General features: G+C 46.1%; 1 long non-coding RNA gene across 1 annotated transcript; it reads left to right on the forward strand.

Annotated features, from left to right (window-relative positions):
* The first annotated feature begins 385 nt into the window (after positions 1-385).
* LOC144753394 (uncharacterized) lies at positions 386-7,393 on the forward strand. The gene is made up of 5 exons (XR_013594331.1): positions 386-541; positions 652-766; positions 867-975; positions 1,181-1,275; positions 7,147-7,393. It is a non-coding gene; the product is annotated as an uncharacterized LOC144753394 (long non-coding RNA).
* Positions 7,394-18,779: the final 11,386 nt, after the last annotated feature.

Raw genomic sequence — 18,779 nt, forward strand, 5'->3', positions numbered from 1 at the left:
AGGAGCAAGAGGGAAGTCTTCTGGATTTTTATTCTGGAGACGGCTGTCTCCGGATTAAATGAATCCATTTCATGGGAAAATGCTATTCAGTAGTCCCCGTATTATTCCTACTATTCTTGTCTATTTTTGTTTTATTTTTCTCTTTTTATTTATTTTTCATTTATTCTTATTTTTTATTTTACCTTGGTTCGTGTCAATTGTTTTTTCCACACATGGACCTTTCAATCGGTATCTTATCGAAATTGAGATATATTTTCTCTATTTCCATTCAGAGGTTTTCTCCTTTTGTAGTCCTTTTTCTAGCTCGGTCTTCACTCGGGACGCCTACACTCCGTTATGGCGTCCACTTTCTGCACGTTCTGGCTGCAAAATGGAGACGCAGGTTACCGCTCTAGTGCTTCATGACCAGGATCGGACAGGTGAAAAGTATTAGTTTATCTGAACGGGATTTAAATGCGAGACGCAATCCCGGTCCATTCCTCCCAGCGTGAAGGAAGGGTTAGCAGACTGTTTGGAGAGCCTTTTTTTCGAGAATTCACAAGTAAGTCCTTTAATTCCGGAAAGCACGGCTCATCTTACCGAATGTGTCTTCATAGTTTCGAGCTTATATATTTACTTTTAAGTAAAAACTTTCTCGTCTGTATTTTACAGAAAGTATTTTCGAGAACAGAACAGCTTTCCGTGCATAGTCAGTTCCAGTCTGGATTTTCGCCACGGACTGTTTACTCCTTGAAGCACTTTAGGAGACTTACACCATGCACGACGAGTAAGTTTCCCCGGGTGCTCGCATTTTTTAGATAATTGTGGTCGCACCTCGTTTTGTGCAATTACTCTGTGACTCCATGAGACTTTATTTCGTATTTCAGAAATTTTCTATATACGGAGTCTAAAGAATTCATCTGACCCATCCTAGAGTCGAATAATTATCGGTCTGCTGCCCTTGAATATATCCGTGTACACTTTTATACTTTGGAGGTAACTATGTGAATTCTTCCTCCTTTGTTGCATCTTGTGTGATGTTTACCCAATCTATGCACAGACTTATTCTCGGAACGTTTGACCTCCGTTTTACCTGTGTCTCCGCTATACATATACTCTTTTGATCTATTGTCCTCTCTAGGAATGAATATAGAATTTCGGAAATGATGAAGGCTATTCCCTTCTCTTTTTTCCTTAACAGTATTTCCTACCGTGTACATGTATGTGACCTTCGTGAATCTTGATGGTTTCACTTCAGCCCTTCCACTGAATAAATATATGTATGTCTCTCTACAGGTGAGTTACTTAGTTTTTCGTGAGACCAGCTGCTAACAATAGGCTTTTTTAAATTTGTAGAATATTTAGGTATTGGTCCATCTCCCTTTTTCTGTTTTCCTTTTTTATATATAGGTTGCATAGGCAGTTTATTCATTGCCCTGATCTCTGTTAGTAAGTCACTATTTGAGTGACTTGGTGTCTTTTATTTAGAACACCGGTATGCTGCCCTTCTGCTATATGGTATGTTTATTGCAAGATTGGGGTTCTAATTTTAGAAACATAGTTATGTGTCTAAACATTTTGGCCTTGAACATTGAGCCACATGTATCATTGGCACAGCTTGGGGGCACTTTCAAACAGCGTACCTGCCAGCAGAGGAGGCTCCGGATTGTTGACGCTCTCCCCTGCCGCCGAGGGCTCACGGCTGCCGAGTGGGGAGGAGCGCTGCACCAGGACTACACTTCCCAGCGTCCCAGCACTATCGGGACCGGGACGCCGCCTCCTGACCCGTGCAGCTTCCGCCCGGAGGTGCATAAACACCAGGAGCACCTCCCGCGTCGCGGGACGCGCGCGGGCGAAGCTGGGCGGAGCCCGGGCAGAGGGTGGGCTGTCTGTGGCCGTCCGGGGACGAAGAGGGACGGGACGGGACACAAGATCAAAATGGGTAAGAGAAAATTACCCTCCCCTACTGTTGGCGGGACATCTAAGGTTAAGGCTCCCAGGAAATCCAATAGCTTCCTTTCCTTTCTGACTTCGGAGGTGGGGAAGTTGACAACTGAAATCGCTGGAACTGAACGGAAACTGGGATTAGAACCATCGCCGACTAGTAAGGAGGACATAAGTCAACCGCAAATTGATACTAAAACTATCCCTCTTGAACCGAGGATTGTAATTGCCCCGCCAAAGGAGACCGCGATATCCCCCACCCTTGCCACTGCCACTGCTGAACCCAACGGGGTGACCTCCAAATCTCCTAGTACAGTCGGAGTAAACAGAGCAATACGCTCAAAGCAAACGAAAAGACAGTATAAAAAAAAGAATACGAATAAACCTAATGGAGGAAAGGGCACAGTGGGCTCACTGGAAAATGCAATCAGAGACATGGTGGAAAAAGTAATCACTGAAAAGATAGAGTCCACACTAACAAAAATTGCTTCAGATATCATTGACGTTCTACATCAGTGCGTCGATGGTATCCTAAGGAAATGTGAGCGCCTGAATGTATGCCTAAAAACTGCCGAACCTGCTACTTTTGTCTTTAAAGGGAATACACCAGGGGCATCAGGACCTGTATGTACGCAACCAACTAGTGGTTGCAAAAGACCTAGGGAAGAATCCCCAGTAGCTAAGAGTGCGGTAGCCATTATGCCCACTGACCCAGTAACCACCCAGGCTGACGCCCCCAGACCAACATGAGGTATTAATAGGCCCTCTAAACCCGTGATCATAGCACAACAGAAGCCATCCAATTCGCCCAAACCTGTACGCCAACCCATAATTAATTTACCCCCTGAGGCTGTGCCTTTTGTAGCCATTCTGGTAAATGTTCCCCCACTTAAGCCAGGAGAGTATGAACAACCGTTCCAACTGCTAGCCAGGGCCAAGTCTTGGGCAGACATGACTTGCTCGGGAGACAACAACATTTCTAGTGCAATTCTTTCTGCACGGCGGGTGGGTTGGATAGGGCGAACAACTAAATCAGCAGAGGGTGATTGTGTGATAATTAACTTCAATAATCCCGGGGAGGCTCGCAGATTATTATGGGACGCTTCGCCCTTAGAGGGATTAGATGCTGGGCCCTGTGCTGTACCCTTGGGCTTTTTCTACCCTACCATTAAATCTCACTTAAATTCGAACAAGGGGTATGCCCAAAGCAAGGGTTATGATAATACATCTACTCTGCTTATTCAACCCGTCTGTACTCGACAGGAACCTGATTATAGCTGGACTATGATTAATAGGACGACCAACCTCAATCCTGGTACACACACACACTAATGTCCTTAAACAGACCCATACCCTTGCACAATAGATACACGCCTCTGGTTCGGGCGGCTGAACATAATTGACGCCCAGCTAACAACGATCCTTTGCCCACACTACCTACAGTGGGCAATCCCTTTATAGGAAAACTTAGTAGAAGATCTAAAATCATAAGTTGGAATATAGCTGGCCTTCGAACCAAAAGGGAGGATAGTGCATGGCTGAATCTTCTAAACCAATATGATATCATAGCCTTGCAAGAAACCTGGGACTGTAACACCAACTTCTGGGTTCCTGGGTACACATCCTATTTTGTCCCAGCCACTAGATCCCTCAGTGGCAGGGACAAAGGGGGCCTTATGATCCTGATCACTGTTCATCTGGCGGGATCTGCCAAACAAATAACTACCGGCTCCCCCAATTTTTTATGTTTAGAGATTAGTTTAGCTAACGGCTCCAAATTCACTTTCATTAATTTTTATAATTCCGTTTTAGACGGAGATTCCACTGAACATCTCTGCTCTTTACAGCTTTTTTTGATCAATTACAAAGAACGCCAAACTACCTTTACGCACATCATAATCATGTGGGATTTTAATACTCATCTCTGTGGGCTTTCTTGTTACATTGAAGATACTGATTGTCCCACTTCAGGCCACTACCAGCATTTTGAACACAGCCCCGAAGGTCATGCCTTAGAAAATCTATTATCTAGTGTTGATCTTTATGAACCTGGGTTTAATGATAAAAGCGTTCGTGTTATGACATACAGCGCCAGAAACTCTGAATCCTTAATAGATTATATTTTTGTTTCCCCTGGCTTATTAAGTATGGTTTTTTTCTATAACGCAGCCGTGGCCGCGTTCAGTGACCATAATCCAGTCATCCTTGAGCTCGCTAACTCTGTTGGTTTACTCAAGGAGGGAATAAACAAAATGTCAGTGATGGCTGTGCGGTCTGTGGACCAAGGTAGAAGGGTGAAGTGGTCCAAAGTAGTTCCTGTAGAGTTTTTTAATAATATAACATGTAAAGCCCGCAAAGAAATCGATATTTGTCAAGACAACTCAAAACAGGGGGAGGAAGTGATTAACGCCTTTGCCACCATGTGTGCTCTGGTTTCTGAAGAACTCACTGTCAAATCCAGAAAGAACACACAACCACATAAGGGCTGGTTTGACAGAGCTTGTTCAAAAGCACACAGTTGCCTCCTGGAAGAACTGAAAAAATCACCAAGGGATAGGGGGGGAAGTGGTCAGATTAAGAAAAGAATACAATAACACTATCCATGCACGCAAAGATGCACTCAAAAAGGATGCTTGGGCCAATTTAATGGAACAGGCAACTTTAAGAGACAGTGCTAGCTTCTGGGCCATTATAAACAACCCTCTTTTTTCCGGTGAGGCAAATGATAACTTGGATGCCAATATTAGTGAGGAGGACTGGTTAGCGCATTTCAAAATCATTTATGGGAGCGATCATGTGTGTGATACACCCACTCTTCTCACAACTAACTTCCCCAAGTCAGTACTCTCTTTCTCTGTGGAAGAAGTAGAGAAGGCCATAACTAATACCATAGGGAAAAAAGCGCCAGGCCCGGACGGCGTCCCAGCTGATATGTACAAGGCCAACTCCTCCTTCTGGGCCAATATCTTGACCAACGTTTTTAACGCCGCCACCAACCATAGCTTGCCTGTCTCCTGGTCACACGCCACCATCATACCCATTTTTAAGAAAGGTCAAAGGGGAGATCCGAGGTGTTACCGCCCCATCTCACTCATCGATTCTTCCTTTAAAATCCTAGGGAAAGTGATATTGGCAAGGATTGATGAGTGGGCTGCCAACAACAACATTCTATCTAACGCCCAATATGGGTTTCGAAAGGGAAGAGGGACCGAGGATCAGTGCCTCAATTTACATCTGATCCTAGGTAAATACACAGTGGCATCCAGCGGATCAATTTATTTAGGGTTCATGGATTTGTCCACAGCCTTCGACCTAGTGAACAGGTCCAGGCTGTGTAAAATCCTTTTGGACCTAGGGATGGACCATTCTTTGGTTTATTTTCTGGCTGAGGCACACCGGGACTTACAGGCCTCTATCAGGATGTCACAGGAGGGAGCTTGCACTGCCGGTTTCAAGTCCACTAGAGGGGTACGACAGGGGTGCATCCTCGCCCCAATGCTATTCACACTATATATAAACCATCTCGAATCAACACTGGAGCTGGCAACATTAGACGTCCCGCGTTTTGGAGGACTGTCCATTCCGGTCCTCTACGCGGATGACGCCGTGCTTGTGGCCCGTACTCCCCTTGGGCTACAAAGATTATTGGCGGCCTTTGAGGCCTTTATGACCTCCCTTGATTTAAAAATTAACACAGACAAGTCCCATGTCATGTCAGTGGGCGGGAGAAAGAATAAGAACTTGAAGCCCTTTTTTTGTGCCAACACACCAATTTCTAGCGTGAAAACTTTTACCTATTTGGGGGTGGTTTATGACGACCTGGGCACCCCAAATAACGGTCAAAGTTAACGCTATGAAAAGAACAGCAGCTGCTATCGCCGGTTTTGCGAAACGATTGGGCGGCAAACCCACGGAAGCATTACTAGCACTTTATAGAGCTAAATCTATTGCAGTAGCAAGGTACGGGGCTTCCATTTGGGGTTATACCAATAACATAGAAGCGATCCAGGTTGAAGAAAACAGATTTTTACGCACGCTGTTAGGTTTGCCGCAATCCACGGCTACCTTCTCCGTTCATACGGAATTAGGCCAGGGGTATATAAGTGATATTATCAAACAGTCCCCAATTCTGATGTGGTTAAGAATGTGGCTGAACTCTAACTTAACCCTGAACCACACAATCATGAGGGACTGCTTAAACTTGGACAATATGAAAAATATCCCGTGGCTCGCATACATTAAAAACACCTTAAATTCCCTGGGCCGCCCTGACTTATTCTGCAAACCGGAACGCATTGTCAAAGATGACCTGGAATGGTTCAAAGTGACTTTTATTAAAATGAGAGAAATAGAGCGGGAGAGCTGTGAGCTTGAGAAACCCACTGTGAGGGAGCACTTTATTTCTAAGTCTCAAATGGCCATTGAACCTTATTTAACGGTCGTGTCAATTCCGTTACACCGCTGGTTACTAACCAAACTAAGACTTAACCAGATTCACTTCCTGCTAAATGATTCTAAGGTGTGGGCTAAGCCCGAGGATCTACCCGTCTGTAAATGTAATAGTTACTCTTTGCAGGACACTATTAACTTTATGTTTTTCTGCAGTACTTACGCCTTGCCTAGGAAAAAATATATTGTTCCGTTGCTTAAAAACAAGGGGTTTGTTCAAGCTAAACCAGCCCTACTCTATTTAAAAAAGCTAGACTCGCCACTAACAATGTTTAGTGTGGCAAATTTCTTGGTAGCTGCTTTTCGCCTTAAAAAAAGTAGCGGAAACAGACAACATAACATCATTGGCGACAACTTATGAAATTATTGAGAAATTGTTGTACTTTTTAAAAGCTGTAAATATTTTAATTGTTCAATTTTAACAGTGATATCTATTTAATGTAACTGTATCCCCTGATCAAGTATTTGTGTCTGTGTGCTTTTTATGATTTGTTATGAATCGAAATAAAGCTGTTTTGAACACAATCTCATTCTGTAGTTCCATCATTATTTTTACTATTTCACACCCTGTGTTTTTCTAGTGTATTCTTTTTCCTTGTTACTTTTTTGGTAAATTTGCCACCCTTTATGTTGTGACTTTGGACCAGACAGTGGTGTGTGTATATATTTATCGTTTTAGAGTGTAATGTGTAAATGTGTGCTTTGTCTCCAATTGATGACCAGTTTCCCTCCCCCTTGTATTATGAATTTATATCTTTTGCTCTCTGCCCACAGAAACGCTATGATTTGCAGTTTGTTGCCCGGCAAAGTTGAAATGGAACTGTAGAAACTATATTTGCGCCCTGATGAAGGAATCCTCAATGGTGGCACTTTTTCCGAAATGCGCGTCGGCGCTTTCCTCTGTCTGTTGGTTTCGAGTGTGTTTGTAGTTTCTTTCCTTGATGTATCTGGCGATGGCTGGAAGTGTGTATGCCTGAGAGTTTGAATGGTTTATGTATATAATGTTTTATTGTCTTTTGTGCTGGGCTTATATCACCAGAGAAAATAATTTTATATGTCTATGAAAATCTTTTGAGGAAAGGAAATCTTTTGTATCAAGAAATGTATTAAAATAAAATGATTTGATACTTGACAGCGTTTTTGTGGGCAATTGCAATTATTTGAACTTTTGAGTCCTCTAGAATAATGGGAACTTCCCGTTCATGTTTTGATTTTGACCTCTCTTTGGCCCCATCGCTCAAGGCGATCTGCCAGTACCCAGACGTTAAATCAAACGTGCTGAGGAACCGGGCAGCCCCTAGCCGATCAATGAGCTCATCAGCTCTGGGGATAGGGTGCGCATCAGTCTTGGTGACTGAATTGAGTCCTCTGTAGTCCACACAGAACCGGAGTTAAGGTGTGGCTCCCGGCGCAGCAGCCTTTGGGACCAAGACCACGGGGCTGGACCAAGGACTGCTGGAGGACTCAACCACCCTAAGAGCAAGCATCTTGGAGACCTCCTCCTTGATGCAGGCCCTGACCCTGTCAGTCACTCTGTAAGCCTTATGCTTCACAGGTAAGCTGTCTCCTGTGTCCACATCATGGACGCACCAATCTGTGACACCAGGAACCAGGGAGAACAGATCTGGAAACTGCCCCAGCAATTGGCGGCAGTCTTCCTGTTGTTCAGGCGTCAGGGTGGGTGAGAGGTTAACTCCATCCACTGACCCATCTTTCTCAGAGGCCACTAAGAGGTCCGGTAGAGGCTCAGACTCCTCCTCCATTCCATCATCCTTTACCAAACTCAGAGGTCCTCTCACGGGGTGACCATACAGCAGTTCAAAGGGGCTGAACCCTAGGGACTTCTGTAGCACCTCACGGTATGCAAAGAGCAGGCATGGCAAGAGGACGTCCCACTTACCCCTCATTGGACCTTCCAGGCCCATGATCATGCCCTTCAGGATATGGTTGAATCTCTCAACCAACCAATTTCCTTGGGGATGGTAAGGGGTGGTGAACTTGTAGGCTACACCACACTCTTGCCAAAGGGACTTCATATATTTGGATATGAAGTTGGTCCCCCTGTCGCTCACCACCTCTAGAGGGAATCCCACTCGTGAGAACTCCCATCAGTGCACGCCCACCACGGGGGCCGTCACTGTCCTCAGAGGGATGGCTTCAGGGTACCGGGTGGCATGGTCCACCAAGACCAGGATGAACCTGTTGCCCATGGCTGTCTTGGGGTCCAGAGGCCCAACAATGTCAATACCCACTCGCTGGAATGGAGTACTGACTACAGGGAATGGTTGGAGGGGAGCCTTGTTCTTCCCTCCACACTTCCCACTTGCCTGGCAAGTTTGACAGGTCCTACAATGAGCATCTGAGCTCTTGTGCATTTGGGGCCAGTAGAAGTGGGTGACAAGCCTGTCATAGGTCTTGTCCATCCCCAAATGTCCTGCTAACGGCACATCATGAGCCAGCCCCAGTAGGAAGGCTCTGAACTTCTGGGGTACCACCAGCACACGGGCTGACCCAGGTTCAGCAGCCTTAGGCTCTGAATACAGGAGGTCATTCTCCCAGTACACATAATGTGTCTTGGCCTGAACACCATTGGCCTGGTCTGCAGCCTGCTGCCGCATACCCACGAGAGAAGGGCATTCTTTCTGCTCCCTGCAGAATTCCTCCCTGGAGGGGCCTCCTTCTTGCTGCCAATGGGTCAGCTCAGGCAGGTCCCCCAGTTCAGCAATCTGTTCCCCAGTAGGCTCCAGGGCATCCCCCTCAAGGTCTGCTTCCTCCTGGACCGTGGGAACAACAGGGGCCGGTTTCCTGCGCCTTCTCTCTAAGGCCGGTTCCTGGGCCTCTCCTTCAGGCCCCAGCACCTCTTGATCACCCCTACTGGCTGCCATTGACCGGGTGGTCACGCACGCCCAGTCAGGTAGACCCACCATCTTCAGGTGAGTCGTTTTCTCCACCTTTTCCCAAGGGGAGTCCTCCAAGTCATTCCCTAGCAAACAGTCCACAGGCATGGTTTTTCTCACACAGACCTGCAGAGTACCAGAGACCCCCCCCCCCCCCCCACTCAAAGGGAACTTGAGCCATCGGACACTGACTCTCTGAATTGTCAGCGTTGACAACCCTACAGTAGGCATGGGGTACAACCTCCTCTTGAGACACCAGGTGCTGCCTCACTGTAGTCACGCTGGCTCCTGTATCTCTAAGAGCCTCAGCTTTCTTACCATTGATGGTCACCACCTGCACATATTTCTTAGTGTTAGAGGGCAGGTAGTTTGTAGGGACCATTTCACTGTCTCCTAATGAGACTAGGTTCATCTGAACAGGATCTCCACCCCCTGGGACCATCACTTCTTCTCCTAAGTGAACACTAGTCACTTGCCGGGGTGGAGCACCAGTGGGTGCTGGTTTTCCAAACAGGCGACACTTGGGGTCACTGGCAATGTGCCCCGGGTCACCACATCTGAAACCATTGAAGGGCCCCTTTGGAACAGGCCTACCTGTCGGGGCCCCATTCTGCTTTGGGGGTAGGAGTGGCTGAGAACCTCGCGGCTGGTTCCCTTGGGGATTACTTTGGGGGCCTTTAGGGAACCCTTTCTGTTTACCCCTGTCCCCCCACTCTTCTGCTGAGGACCCTGCCCACCCTTGGCGGAGTCTCCCACTGAACCCTTGTTGACCCTGGTGCTGAGCCAGCGGTCCGCCTCCTCAGCAAGCTTCCTCGGGTTGGACAGCTTGCTATCAATCAGGTGCTGGCGTAACTCAGGAAAACAGTTATCAGACAAGTGCTCCCATGCAATTAAATCAAAGAGACTTTGAAAATCATTCACCTTGTTACCCTTCACCCAACCATCCAGGGCTCTGAAAAAAAAAGTCACATACTCCACATATGTAGTCCCAGGACGCTTCGCACACTCCCTGAACCTGTCTATACATTTCAGGGGTAAGCCCATACCTGGTCATTAAGGCTTCTTTCATGTGGGGATAGGAACTCTGTTCTTCAGTGGGCAAATCTAGCAGGGTATCCCGCCCTTCGCTAAGGAACCTCCCCCACAACCCCGCTCCCCAATCCTTGTAAGGGACATGGCTACCTCATATGCCCTAAACCACTGTCCTATGTCATCCCCCCTAAAGAACTCCTTAACCACATCTTTGGGGATGTACACCTTGGACTCTACCTGCACCGGCGTTGTGCTGCCACCAGAAGGAGTTGTTCCCAAACCTCTCAGCTCCAACTCCTTCAATCTCAGGTTATGCTCATTTTGGCGTTGCTGCGCCTCCATGGCCAATCTTTGTTTATCCATCTCCATTTGTCCAGCTAATTTTGCCATCTCCATTGCATGTGCCCTGTCTGCTGCGCTGTCTGCCAGCTCCTCTGGTGACAGGCCTCTGCGGGGCTCCACAGCGCCATCTGGTGGAATGATATCCACCGGGGTCTGGGGATCTCTTGACTCCTTCCAGGCTCTCAGCGCCTTGATGTATTGGGATTTCTTCTTGCACCCAGTGTGTGCAGCTCTGAACTTTATACAGAAGGCTTTCAAATCCTGTACTCTGTAGCCCTCCAGGCCTCCTTGTTCCCAGTCTATATCTTCAATTCCAGAGATCTCAGAGGGTGCTCTTCCAGCAGGAAGTGAGCCAGGCATGGCTCCAACAATGGCAGATGTCTCAACAAAATTTAAAAAAATGGAAACTTGTGGCTGCGTTATAGGTCTGCTCTCACTATGTGGTGATCAGTAATTTACTGTATGTCAACTACAAATGCAAATTCGCAAATCCTCACCGCTGCGTCCAATGTTAGAATTGGGGATCTCTGGTTGGCGCAAGTATGCACTTGTGACAAGCAGGGGCCCTCTCCTCTAAGTCAGGGCGAAGGATGACCCCTTAGAATTACCCTTGCTCACCCTCTAGGTGCGTGGCGTGAGCAGCCAAGGCTATTCTTCAGGCGTTATTCAGTTAAGCATTTGTAATTACACACAGTAACATGTACCAATGCCCCCACAAATGGACACCAGGCTGTGAATATATAAAAAATACGCAATTATGTAAAAAAATATATATGTATCTCAGCAGACTTATCACAAGACCAAATAACGTTTTTGTAGCACCACAGATTGTAAATAGGCACTTTTCCTCTTAGTTGCAGTTCAAAAATAGTTTGTTTACTTTACTTCAGGGAATAGTTCTTTTGGTGTTCTCTCCTCTTAAAAGATAGTCTCTCACGCACTTTGGGGGCTTTAGGACCCACTCCGGGCCTTCAGCGTGCTTTGCAGCTCTCCTCCTGCCTTTGACGGTGAAACTGACTCAGTCCCTACCGCGGCTCACGTATCGGGCGTGAGCACGCCTGTGCCGGGCCCGGCTCTTCCTCTCGGCTCGAGGACAGAGTTAAATGCGGGCCGGCCCAGCGGTGTGGGAGGACTCGGGGGACAGCGCGGCAGGTAGGAGCAAGCTCGGAGGCCCTGACGGGGAGTACTGACGGAGCACACAGCTCTTACTCACCCGTGGGGGCTCCGGGCACACGAAGACTTCTCGGCTCCAAGGCAAGGAGCGATGACGGGGAAAACACAAGTTGCGGGCCCCGAGCCCGGTGGTGATTGATGAGCACTTCTTCTTTTTCTTCGGCAAGGGTCGGCACAGGCTTGTGCGACTCCGACGATGGGGCACTCTCGGATCTTGACGCCAGCGGGCGTATGCAGTCAGGCAGGCGCGACCCTTGGCACGACGGTGCGGTGGTCTCAGCGGGGGCGGCGCGGCCTGATGAACCTCGGGAATTGCAAAGCGGGGTCACAGGGCACGGACTGTGCAGCTGTAGACCCGGCGTAGATCACAATCCACAGAGGGAATTCCGGCGGGAGGGGGGAGAGCGTCTCAGAGCACTCCAGAAACAGGCAAGGGGCAGAGGAGCAGGAAGCCAAGCCTGGGGGCAGAGAGCGACTCCGATCAGAGCGAGGCTCTCACAGGACAAAGGCAGGCAAGCTCCCGAGTGCCACAGCCCTAGGAGGGGCGATATGGGGTGCAGTCTGGCTCCAGCGGGATGCACACACGGCTCGAATGTCAAGACGAGCAAAAGCACCAAGAACCCACTAGTCCTGGGGTTCAGATCAGGTGGCAAGCTCAATCAAGCCCTTGGAGAATGTTCAAAGCACAAAGAAGCAAAGTCTTTTCTCAGCAAGTCTTCTCCTCTCCTTTCTCAGCAAGGCAAGCAGCAGGCCAGTCCTTCCAGCTTCTCTTCTCCTTCTAGTCGGGTAGAGATCCTTCGTGGTAAAACAGGATTCTAATTTACAAGGAGCAGGGCTCCTACTTTTATACACAGTTTATTTTGTTCTCACTGGCCAGGGGGGACTCTGCATAACTGCTCTCAGCCTCTGAGCACTTGTGGTGGGTACTTCTGGCTTCTGCATTCAGTGTGAGGGTAGGCACATCAGCCGCTCCCCAGGGGGGCGGAGCCAGCATTGTGTGGACAGGGGCAGCCAGGAGTACTTTGTTGACAAGCTTCGCCCTTCCTGGGCCAGGTGCAGGCTGAGTCATCAGTCGCTCCCCAGGGGGGCGGAACCAGCATTGTGGTGGCAGAGCACAGCCTGATGCATAGCCCAGGGAAACTCCCACCTCCCACTAAGGTGTAATCCTGCCATTCACCACCTGTCATCTCCCAGCCCTGTCACTCACACAACCCAGACAGTCAGATACACATCCAAGCAGAGGCGGGCTGAAATGGTTAGGCAAGCAAATGCTAGCTTTCTAAAAGTAGCATTTGCAAACACAGGATATTAAAATAAACTTTACTAAAAGAAGTATTTTATTATTCTGAGTTCAGGCACACTAAACACTAATTTCTACCATGTTCCCTGAGCCTGCTGGGATTATAGAGTGTAATAATTCCAGCAGCCCATCTGGCCTAAAGGGGACAGGTAGCCTTACAATAGTGAAAAACGAATTTGGCAGTAATTCACTATTAGGACATGTTACACACATCAGAGCATGTCCTACCTTACACTTACAATGCACCCTGCCCTCAGGCTTACCATAGGGGTGACTAATATGAAGTTAAGGGAAGGTTTAGGGGCTGGCAAGTGTGTGCACTTGCCCAGCCAGCATGACAGTACCAGACTGCACGCAGGTTCTGCAATGGCAGACCCTAGACACATTTTAAGGCTGCTTCTGTGGGTGGCGCAATCAGCGCTGCAGGTCCACTAGCAGTATTGGCATTCACAAGCCCTGGCACTCCTGGTGCACTTTACTAGGGACTGAAAGTAAATCCAATGAACCAATCATGGACATCAATCACAGATACACTTTACAGTAGGGAGCACTTGCACTGCGGCACGGGTTGGCCGTGGCGCAGTGCCCTGAGCAGCGGACACCAGCAAAAATCTCTGAGGCACAACAGCAAAAAAGTGGAAAGGAAACTCACGCCAAGGTGCCAGGTCTAACACCCATCAATGTATTTTACTGAACGCTTTTTTGTAGCTACGGAAGCCGATTTAGTTGTTTCCGCTGTGGCTGTCTCAGCCAATGAATTCCCTGCAACGTGAACGCCATCACGCTGATTACTCAGTGAGTGTATCACGTGAGTCTTTGGTAGTTCTTTCTTTAAAAGAACTATTTGTTCCCAAAGCGATTTTTGCTTTATTGTGGCACCTGTGTCATCTTTGTATCCGTTTTCAATCCATTTCTGTAAATCGTTATTGTATGATTTGACGCAGTAATATGAATCGCACACTATTAGTGTCGGGAATTCGCGATCCGCATTATCTAGCGCCATTTTTAACGCTATTATTTCAGTTTGTTGTTCTGAATTATTTTCCACTGAGTGTGTTTTTGAAAACAGAGGTCTCAATTTACCTCCGCGCCACACATCTTTTACAATCTCGCATGTGGCGTTGTATGCTTGCTCTCCCCAAACTGAGGGTTGAGCATGTCCGTCTGTATGTATTACACAGGCGTACTGTCGTATGGGCAGAATGTCGATTGGCAGAGGATATTCTCTTTCATATTCTAGATTTTTTAATTTTGTCATTTCTGGATCAAAATAGTATTTCACTCTGTCTGTAGCAAGAGAATCTTCCCATTGTATCCATTTTGGATTTAGTGCCATAGTAGGTAAATTACATGGGCCTGTTAATGCCTCAAAGGCCGATTCTGCTGTTCTGACTGTAATCTGTCTGCCGTCAGCTTGGTATCTTTCTCTTGCTACAGCTGTTTGAACGCGCGTGAACAATGTTTTCCTTAATGCTGAATGTATTTTCAGCTTCTGTGTACAAATGTGATTTGTATGCTATTGGTACCTTTTCTCCCTCATTAGAGGTTAGGTATGTGAATCCGCATCTTCCTGGGATGACTCGAATCACAAGGTTGCGTGTGTTATCGCGTGTTTGCAGTTTTGTTCTAACTAACATGTCGGTTTGTAAAGATCTCAAAATTTCTGTGTGTTTTTGAGTCCAATTGATTCTTTTAAAATCTGGTTTTATTAGATCATAGAGAGGTTTAACCCTCTCTGCATAGTTTATAATGTAAGTTCTTCCGAAATTCAGGAAACCTAGAATTGATTGCAAGTTTTTCAGTGTTCTAGGTGCTTGGATTACAGCACATTTCTCTAGGAAATTGTCAGCCAGGCTTTTGCCTTCACTTGATAATTCATATCCTAAAAATAGGACAGTCAGATGGGCAATTATTGACTTCTTGAAGTTGAATTTGTAACCCTCTGCTGCGAACCCAAGTATTATGGTGTTCACTCTTTTCAAGTGAGTATCTAAGTCATCATCTGTTAGATAGATGTTGTCGACATAAGATAATGCCTCATCATCGTATATTTGTAGTAACTCTGTTACTCTTGCTGAGAATAATCCCGGGCTGTTCTTGAACCCTTGGGGCAAACGACAGAAATTTCTGTGAGCCATTTATTGAGAAAGCGGTCAAATATCTGCTTTCTGGTGCTATATTTTGACAAAAGAATCCATTAGAGATGTCTTATGTTGTTTTTGTATTTTTTGCACACTATGCTATTCATTAGTGCGGCACTGTGTGAGTTTTGTACTGCAAACGTTTTGCAGCATGAGTTAAGGTGTCTGTAGTCCAAAACTAGACGATATGAATCATCTGGTTTGGAGACAGGAAACAAAGGATTGTTCATTTGTGAGGTGCATGTTTCAATCACCCCCTGGTATTCAAGTTGATCTAAGATCTCCCATACCTGTTTTTTAGCTTCTTGCTTAATTGGGTACTGCCTCTGTGCAGTCGGTTGAGATTTTAACTGGATTTTGTGAGGAGGAGAGTCCTCATCCCATCCCACATGATTTTTATATAGTGCAGGAGCCTGGGCTACTGCCCACTTCCTTGCAAGTGTATATTTTTTATGAATTGGGATATGATTTGAGAAGGCAGGCATAATCATTTCTTCGCCATGAGGGCACTCCCTGACAAACTCTGGTGGCCAGTCTTTTTCAGCTAGAAGGATGTCATAGCCCTTGGAGAGATTATCCCAAAATAGACCCCTTATTTTCCTAGTCTTATCTCCCTCTATACGTAAAGTTATTTCATATATTTTATGAGGTTTGCTAACTCTGGTATCTGCAGTTTCCACTTGAATGTATTCATTCGTGTCCACTGTCTTCAGATGATTCATCAGGATCTTGCGAGCTATGCTCACTTCTGCTGCGCTGTCTAGCATTGTCTGAGCCCACTCTCCGTTTTTCAGCTGAGTCCTCTGGATCCTCGGCATGTTTGATTATTTTAATGCTGGCTACCTTTTTCTTTGGAAATTGTAACTTTTTACTTTGATGAGCAGGTTCTTTGTCCTTGACGAGCTCTTCCCTGTGTTCTGACCGTCCTCTTCTTTCCGATTTCTGCGAGGAAGTCTGAAAAGATCGAGAGGGACGTGTATCAATATCTTGATATCTATCAGGTTTCTTCAAATTATCCCTATTTCTAAGGTTGTATTTTTTCTCAGAGGGCTCCCTCTGGGGAGACTTGTGTCCTTGGTCCAGAGATATTTCTCTCCGCCGAGGAGACCTTCCTCTGGACTGGAATTTCTTCTCTCTGGGAGTGGATTGTTTATTTCCCAGTTCTTTTTTGAAGTGTTTAGATTATTTTTAATAAATACCTTTTCAGGATTTTCTATTAGTTGGGGTTTTACTGGTTTCCCACCCAAACTATCTCTTCCTAGTTCTTCATAGGATTTTCCTATGATTCTGGCAAGTTCAGATGGTTGGTCTGCTATATCTGTTTCCTTCAATCTTTGGCGGATCGCCACATTTGCTGCTTCCCCTTTTATGTTTGCTAGTAATATTGCCGAGACCTGCTTGAAGTCTTTCAGTAATTTCATACCCAGAGTTAAAGCAGGTTCTGGACCGTATTCATTTTGAATCAGTTTTAGCACCTGTGGTATTACCGCCATGGACGGAACACCATGTGTTTTTGTGTAAATGGAAGCAAAGACTGTACCCCAAGTGTCACAGTCCTCCACATGTGGTGCGATCCTCATTGGGAGACAGATAGTCAGAATTCTGTGTTTCTCCACAGGGGTGGTATCTGGGAATACCGCCTCTATTTGAGTTATTTTCTGTGCTAACCAGAATGGAATTTGTTCCCTTTTAATGGGTACTTTACCTAGACAGGACTGTATGTTCTGTGGTGTGATTTTATTTGTGTTCCCCTGATGAGGGGTCAGCTGTGGAATTTTAAATAGCTGGTTGGACTGTTGAAGTCCGCATTACATATTGGACTAGTTGTCTGTGTATTTTAATCTGTTGTTTTAACTGTGTTAAAAGTTCTGGTATTGACATTTTTCCAATGTCTGGATGTGGTGTGTAGCTGGCTAGAACCGGCCACGTTGCTCCTGGTCTACCTAGTGGACCGAGCCTGGTGATGTGATCATTATGTTTAGGGCGCCTTTAAACCAGAGCAGGTGCTCTTGGTATTTGAGTGGTATTTCCACCTCCTCGAAAGGGGTGTACTCATCCGGAGGTTCCTCTGTCTTGTAATAATGGAACTCCTTTGTTACAGCGTTTGCTGCTGGAAAATGTATCCATGAATAGAATACCTCTGTCTGCCGATATTAGTGTGCCTCAATTACGAATATGACTGTACCACCTCTTGGTGTCAGTCCATTTTCTATAAGTTTTAACGGTATAGTTTTCCTTATGCTGACCGGGATGAGTATTGCATCCGGGTCTTGCTGTACGAGACTTGTGTCTTCCGCTAGGAGTTGAGCTGCTACTCTAGCTGTCTCCCTTTCTTCTTCAGTTTCTGACATTTTACTGTCAAGAAGGGTTTTTGTTGCAGATCAGGTTTCCACGGAAACAAAGATTAGATGCACAATATTTTGGAACACTGTATCCTTCAACGTTGAATAAACCAAAAACCATACATAGGAGTCTCCTCCTACTAAGTTTGGCGGATTTAACCTTTTACCCACTCCAGACGTCTTTGGAGTTTTATGGGAAAAAGGGTCTGTGTGAAAAAGCACGACTGAGTTACTCTAATGTCTTGCGTTAGATTTATCGCCTATCCAAACCGTTGGGCGCCATGTAGTGTAGTTCCTATTATCCCAATAGGCTCTGCGCATTGGAATAATATCTTTAATAGTATAGACGTAGGACTGTGGTTAACTAGGTCTTCTACTGACGATATTAGACTTAAAGTTATGTGTGCCAGCTAGCTCAGAGTTCACTAGAAACTTTCTCGAATAGGCAAGGAGGAGTTTAACCTCCCTGGATAGACAAGAAGGGATTTAGTTTCTGACAACCATAGAACATGACAACTTTGCTCTCCCCTAATCAAGAGTATATCTCTAGAGTCGTGTGAAAACAAAAGACAACTATTTTACTCAGTCAGTACGTGCATTCTTAGTTTCACCAGTTTGTAGAGAAATAGGAGATAGGCGTGCTTCAATAAAAAGATGTTATTTATTGATCAGTCTCTTTTCTCATACAAGAGAAATGAATCGCTATTATTGCAATACTTATAGTTAAGTAAAGTGCATACAGTAAAAATAGAATTATAAAATAATACTGTAAAAGCATTTATATGGTTTCTTAGCCATATGATACTTAAAAATGGATAAAAGATATACATACATATATACATTGACTAATCGTTCTCAACTGGTGCTTCTAACTACGCCTACCCCGGTGTACCTGACCTAAGCCTAATACTTGGGCGGGAGTAAATAAGTAGCAGTTTAAGTTAAGTTTGTTTTGCCAAGAATCTGACTCAAGAATTCTCTGTAAGGGGTTAGTCAGTTCAGTACCTGGGATTTAAAAGGCTGGAGGGTTGGTATCTCTGTCTCAGGACTTGATATCCCAGTTACCCGCGAGGGCGGCTGGAAACGCCGGAGGCTGGATTTCTCGGCAGGAGAAAAGGCAGCATCTCTCTCAGAGCGTCAAAAGGGAGGGGCAGCGTCCGTGGGCTTTTCTGCATCAGCT

The sequence above is a fragment of the Lissotriton helveticus genome, chromosome 5_1 (genome assembly GCF_964261635.1).
Source record: "Lissotriton helveticus chromosome 5_1, aLisHel1.1, whole genome shotgun sequence".
Lineage (NCBI taxonomy): Eukaryota > Metazoa > Chordata > Amphibia > Caudata > Salamandridae > Lissotriton > Lissotriton helveticus.